Source organism: Elephantulus edwardii, unplaced genomic scaffold (genome assembly GCF_000299155.1).
Source record: "Elephantulus edwardii isolate Elephantulus edwardi_28Jun2011 unplaced genomic scaffold, EleEdw1.0 scaffold00058, whole genome shotgun sequence".
Lineage (NCBI taxonomy): Eukaryota > Metazoa > Chordata > Mammalia > Macroscelidea > Macroscelididae > Elephantulus > Elephantulus edwardii.
Genome location: NW_006399808.1, coordinates 8,069,537 through 8,075,515, shown reverse-complemented (window position 1 = coordinate 8,075,515; position 5,979 = coordinate 8,069,537). Strand labels below are relative to the sequence as shown.

General features: G+C 44.3%; 1 pseudogene; it reads left to right on the top strand.

The window, feature by feature from the left end:
* The first annotated feature begins 4,883 nt into the window (after positions 1–4,883).
* LOC102849074 lies at positions 4,884–5,752 on the top strand (annotated as a pseudogene).
* Positions 5,753–5,979: the final 227 nt, after the last annotated feature.

The following is a 5,979-nucleotide window of genomic DNA, read 5'->3' as shown; positions in this document are numbered from 1 at the left end:
TTGTCTCTGTGTCTGTATGTATGTGTGTGTATATATACACACACACACAACATAAAAATAAAATAAATGGTTAGGTAAAAGTACAAAACTATATCTTGCCAAGTTATGCCAAACAATATCTTCAGTGTGCACTAAATCATATACTAAATTCTGGGTAATTAATTTGCCAAATTTTAAGTTCTATTATAAAATTGAAATTATACTCTTATACTTACTGATGGTACTCTGTAATTTAATACAAATAAAAATTAAACCTTGTCATATAGAAGTTTTTCTACTTTGATTTCTGTTCAACAAACTAAGGAAGAAAAATCATCATTTAATTCTGAAAGAGAATTTTTTAAAAATCTCATTCCTGTCAAATTGGAATTGCCTCATAACTGACCAATCAGCAGGCTTCCAAAGCTGAAAATCATACAGGAGGAGTTTGCCCATCTTTCTCCTGTGGAGCAGCTGGTGGATTCAAACCACCTGCTTTTGGGCTAGCAGTTTGTGTAACTAACTCCTTACCTATTAAACCACCAGAGTTTCCAAGGACATAGAAGAGAGAACAGCATAGCACTCAAAAATTATTAGCAAACTTTGTATGCAAACCAATATAAAATATAAATTTTTTTAATTATTAGCAATAAGTCAGTAAATACTAGAAATGTGTTTTCAGGAGCCTGAATAGCATTCCAGAACATCTGGAATAGACTGAATTGTCTTTATATAACTTTAGACAAAATAGTTTCCTTGAGCCTTAATTTAAATTGTGTTGGCAAAGAATATTGAATATACCATGGACCAGAGGAATGTCTATCTGTGTTTCATTGATTGTGCAAAGGTGTTTGACTGTGTGGATCATAACAAACTATGGTTGACTCTGAGAAGAATGGGAATCTCAGAACACTTGATCGTGCTAATGTGAAACCTATACTTGGACCAGGAGGCAGCCGTCAAAACAGAGCAAGGAAACATTGCATGGTTCAAAATTGGGAAGGACGTATGCCAGGGATGCATCCTATCTCCATACCTTTTCAACCTGTATGCAGAACAGATTATCTGGGAGGCTGTGCTCTATGAGGAGAAATGTGGGGTCAAGATTGGTGGACGATTTATCAACAATCTGCGTTATGCAGATGCCACAACCCTGCTTGCTGAAACTGAGGAGGACCTGAAGCGCCTGCTGCAGAGTGTCAAGGACTGCAGCCTCCAATATGGATTGAGGCTCACTGTCAAGAAGACAAAGATTCTCACCACTGGACCAATTGACAGCATCAGGGTGGATGGTGAAGAGATTGAGATTGTACACAGCTTTAGTTTCCTTGGCCCCACAGTCAACACTCTTGGCACCAATAGCCAGGAAATTAAAAGACACATTACCATGGGAAAGTCTGCTGTTAGGGACCTCTCCAAAGTACTGAAAAGCAGTTGTGTCTCTCTGGAGACTAAGGTGCATCTGATACAGGCCATGGTCTTCGCAATCACTTGTTATGCATCAGAGAGTTGGACAATGACCAAGGAGGATAGAAGGAGAATTGATGCCTTTGAGCTGTGGTACTGGAGAAGAGTATTGAATGTACCCTGGACTGCCAAGAAAACAAACAGATTCATCCTGGAAAGGGTTAAACCGGGTCACTCCTTGGAGGCAAGGATTCTGAGGCTCCATCTAACATACTTTGGGCATGTTGTGAGGAGAGACCGGTCCTTGGAGGAGGACATCATTCTTGGGAGGGTGGAGGGACAGCGCAGGAGGGGAAGGCCCTCTATGAGGTGGATTGATTCAGTGACAGGGTTATTGGATGGGAGTGTCAGAGACAGTGCGATTGGCACATGACAGAGCAGAATTTAGGGCTGTTGTACATAGGGTCGCTATGAGTCGCAAGCGACTTGACGGCACATAATAACAACTAAAAGAAAAAACCTATCATGGAAGAAATGTCATAAAACAAGGATAGTGAGAATTCATCTCACATATTTTGGGCATGGTATAAAAGTCCTGTCCACAGAGAAGGCTAGTGTGCTCGGACAAGTAGAAAGTAAGTGAAAGAGAGAGACTCTCAATGAGATGGGTTGACACGGTGCCTGCAACAGTGAGCTGAAGAACAGTAGACATTGTGAGGACGGGACGGGATCAGGTAGGATTTTAGTCTGTTGTGTATACTATCACTATGAGCTGGGAACTGACTCAGTGGCACTTAACAGTAACAATGTAAATGAAAGCTTCTCTCGGTAAGATTATTGCAGTGATTTGAGAAAGAATACCAAGTGTAAGGGAGCTTTGGTGGCTCCTTGTTGTTCTTAGGTGCTGTCTAGTCTAGTATGAGTCATGACAACAAACCTGAACCCTGACCTATCCTCTTTTGTCCTCACACTTTCTGACATGCTAAAGCCCATTGCTGTGGTCACTGTGTCAGTCTTTCTGGTTGAGGATCTTCCTCTCCTTCACTGTCCCTCCACCTTTCCAAGAATGGTCTTCCTATCCAAGGAATAGCTTCTCCCAACAACATGTTCCAAGTATGTGAAACAAAGCTTTCTCATCTTTGCCTCAAAGGAGCACTCTGGCTTCACCTTCTCCATGGCATAGCTGTTTGTTCTTCTGGCAGTCCATAAGATATTCAGTACTCTAACACCACAGTTGAAAAACATCAATTCTTCTGCCATCTTTATTCATTGTCCAGCTCGCAGACGCATAGCAAGTGACTGAAAAGAATATGGCCTGAATCAGGTACGCCGTCCTCCTCAAACTGGCATCACTGTTATTCAGTCATTTGGAGAGGACCCTCACTACAGACTTTCCTAGTGCAATATGTCTCCTGATCTCCTGACTGCTGGTATCAAGTGTGTTGATTGTGGATCTAAGATGAAGTCATTGACAGTCTCAATCTTTTCTGTGTTTATCATGTGTTGCCTGTCTGTCTAGGGGTGAGGATTTTTGCTTTGTTGTTGTTCTCCTCCTCCTCCTCCTTCTCCTCCTCCTTCTTCTTCTCTGGTTGTTATTCCATAGTCATAAACTTACCTCTTCAGTGCTGTTAAACTTGGAGGGGAAGAAAGAGAACTTGGAACCCAATGTACTATAGCAGGAGCACAAAGATTAAATGATACCACATGCACACTAGGGGTAGCAGGGTGATCTCTGGAGCTATAGAAGGAATGGTCTGGTGATTAAGAGAAAACATGAACTATACATCACATTAGAGTTGTCCACAGTCAGCAATATCTTCTGCTGATCTTGCCATGCCTCGACCTGAAGGTCTCCACAATCTTTATGCCTTCTTTCACCTTGCCGAAGACTACATGCTTGCCATCCAACCAAGTCTTTAGCAGCACAGATAAAAAACTGGGAACCATTTGTTTTGGGTCCAGTATATGCCACGGACAGGATGTTAGGACCTGAATGTTTTAGGATGAAGTTCTCATCATCAAACTTCTCCCCGTAGATGGACTTGCCACCAGTACCATTACGGCGTGTGAAGTCTCCACCCTGGCACATAAACCCAGGCATGATTCTGTGCAAGCTGGAACTCTTGTAACCAAATCCTTTTTATCTGGAAACTAGCTAGAAGGAGACGCAGCCTTAAGGTTTGCCATCTACGGCAATGTTGAAGTACACGATGGAACTGACCATGGCTGAAGGCAAGCTGAGCTGACAAGTGTGCTGCTGAGGCGGCGGCCCCTGCAAAGCACCCAATTTTTGCTTTCTTGACGTTGAGATGCAATCCATATTGCAGGTTACAGTGTTTAACTTCCTGCAACAAGAGCTTTAAGTCCTCTCTACTTTCAGCAAGCAAGGTTGTGTCATCCACATAATGGAAGTTATTGATGAGTCTTCCCCCAATCCTGATGCCATGTTCTTCTTTATAGAGTTCACCTTCTTGAATAATCTGCTCAGCATACATATTAAATAGGTATGGAGAAAGGATACAGCCCTGGCACACACCTTTCCTAATTTTAAACCCTAACGTGTTCCCTTGATCTGTTCATATAACAGCCTCTTGATCTTAGGTATAAGTTTCCAGTGAGCACAATTAAGTGCTCTAGGATTCCTATTCTTCACAATATTATCAATAACTTGTTATGATACATATGGCCAAATGTCTTCGCATAGTCAATAAAGCATAAATAGACATTACTCCATTATTCTTAGCTTTCAGCTAGGATGTCATAGCCTCTTCTAAACCCAACTTGAACGTCTGGCACTTCCCTGTCTATATACTCTTTTAACTGTTTTTTAATGATCTTTAGCAATATTGTGCTTGCATGTAATACTCATGATATTGTTCAATAGTTTCCACATTTTCTTGGATCACCTATCTTGGGAATAGGAACAAGCAATCTCTTCTAGTCAGTTGGCCGGGCAACTGGGCTCCTCCAAATTTCCTAGCACAGACTGGTGAGCACATCCAGGGCTGCATCTGTCATTTGAAACACGTCACTTGGTATCCCATAGATTTCTGGGGCCTCATCCTTTGCTAGTGCCTTCAGTGCAGCTTGAACTTCTTCCTTCATGACCATTGGCTCATATGCTGCCAATGCAGATTTGCAGCTCAAATCCTGCCAGTTGCTCTGCGAGAGAAAGATGGACAGTCTCCCAACACACACACACCCCGCCCCGTGCAATTTACTCCATTTGAAAATCCACTTGGAGAGTCAGCTATAGATCGGTTCCAACTAGACAGTTCGCAACAACAACCACCAAGTGCAAGATGCTTGGGACAGTGCTCGTTCATAGGTCCTTACTAAGTAGCAAATTTTATCGTTGTAGTTATTTGTGCTAAAGAAGGGGGAGATGACAAGAAGGGAGCTCTGATAGTCCAGTGAGGAGTTGCACTCGCTGCCAATACAAACAGATGAGGTTAGAATCCACTAGCTGTGCTGCTGCTGCTCCGAGAAAACACCAAATGACGGATGATGCCAGTGCAGCGGGAGGCCCGGAGGTCCTGGGGGCCCTGGGTTGGGAGCCCACCGAGGCTTCAGTGGTGGTCTGCCGAGTCAGAGCCGCGGCCATGGATGGGGACGTGGGAGGGGCCGCGGAGCTCGAGGAGGCAAAGCTGAGGACAAGGAGTGGCTCCCTGTCACCAAACGGCCACCTGCTGAAAGACATGAAGATAAAATCATTGGAGGAGATTTCTCTCTTCTCCCTGCCCATCAAGGAGTCTGAGATCATCGACTTCTTCCTGGGGATGTCCCTCAAGGATAAGTATTGAAAATCATGCCAGTGCAGAAGCAGACACGTGCAGCCAGCGGGCCAGGTTCAAGGCCTTTGTCGCCATGGGAGACTATAATGGCCATGTTGGCTTGGGCATCAAGTGCTTGCTCCAAGGAGGTGGCTATTGCCATCCGTGGGGCCATTATCCTAGGCAAGCTCTCCGTTGTTCCTGTGCGGCGTGGCTACTGGGGGAACCAGATTGGCAAGCCTCACACCGTTCCCTGCAAGGTGACTGGGCGCTGTGGCTCTGTGTTGGTGCATCTAATCCCTGCACCCCGAGGCACTGGAATCGTCTCAGCCTCTGTGCCCAAGAAGCTGCTGCTGATGGCTGGAACTGATGACTGTTACACCCCAGCCAGGGGCTGCACAGCTACCCTGGGCAACTTCGCCAAGGCCACCTTTGATGCCATCTCAAAGACCTACAGCTGTGTGACCCCGGATCTCTGGAAAGAGATGGTGTTCACTAAGTCTCCCTACCAGGAATTCATGGACCATCTTGTAAAGGCTCACACCAGAGTCCCCGTGTAGAGGACTCGGGTTCCAGCTGTGGCCACCACATAGTGGATTTTCTTTAACAAATAAAGTGAATTAAGTTCTTAAAAAAAAAAAAGAAAGAAAAATAGAATCCACTAGCTGCTTCTGGAGGGGCGGGGGAAGAAAGGTATTCTCTTGTGCTGTTTATGGTCTCTGAAAACCCACTGGAGGGTCAGCTATGAATCGGTTCTGACAACACACAAAAGCAAGAATAATGAAGGAGATTGAGCAAGTTTTTGTGCATTTATTAAATA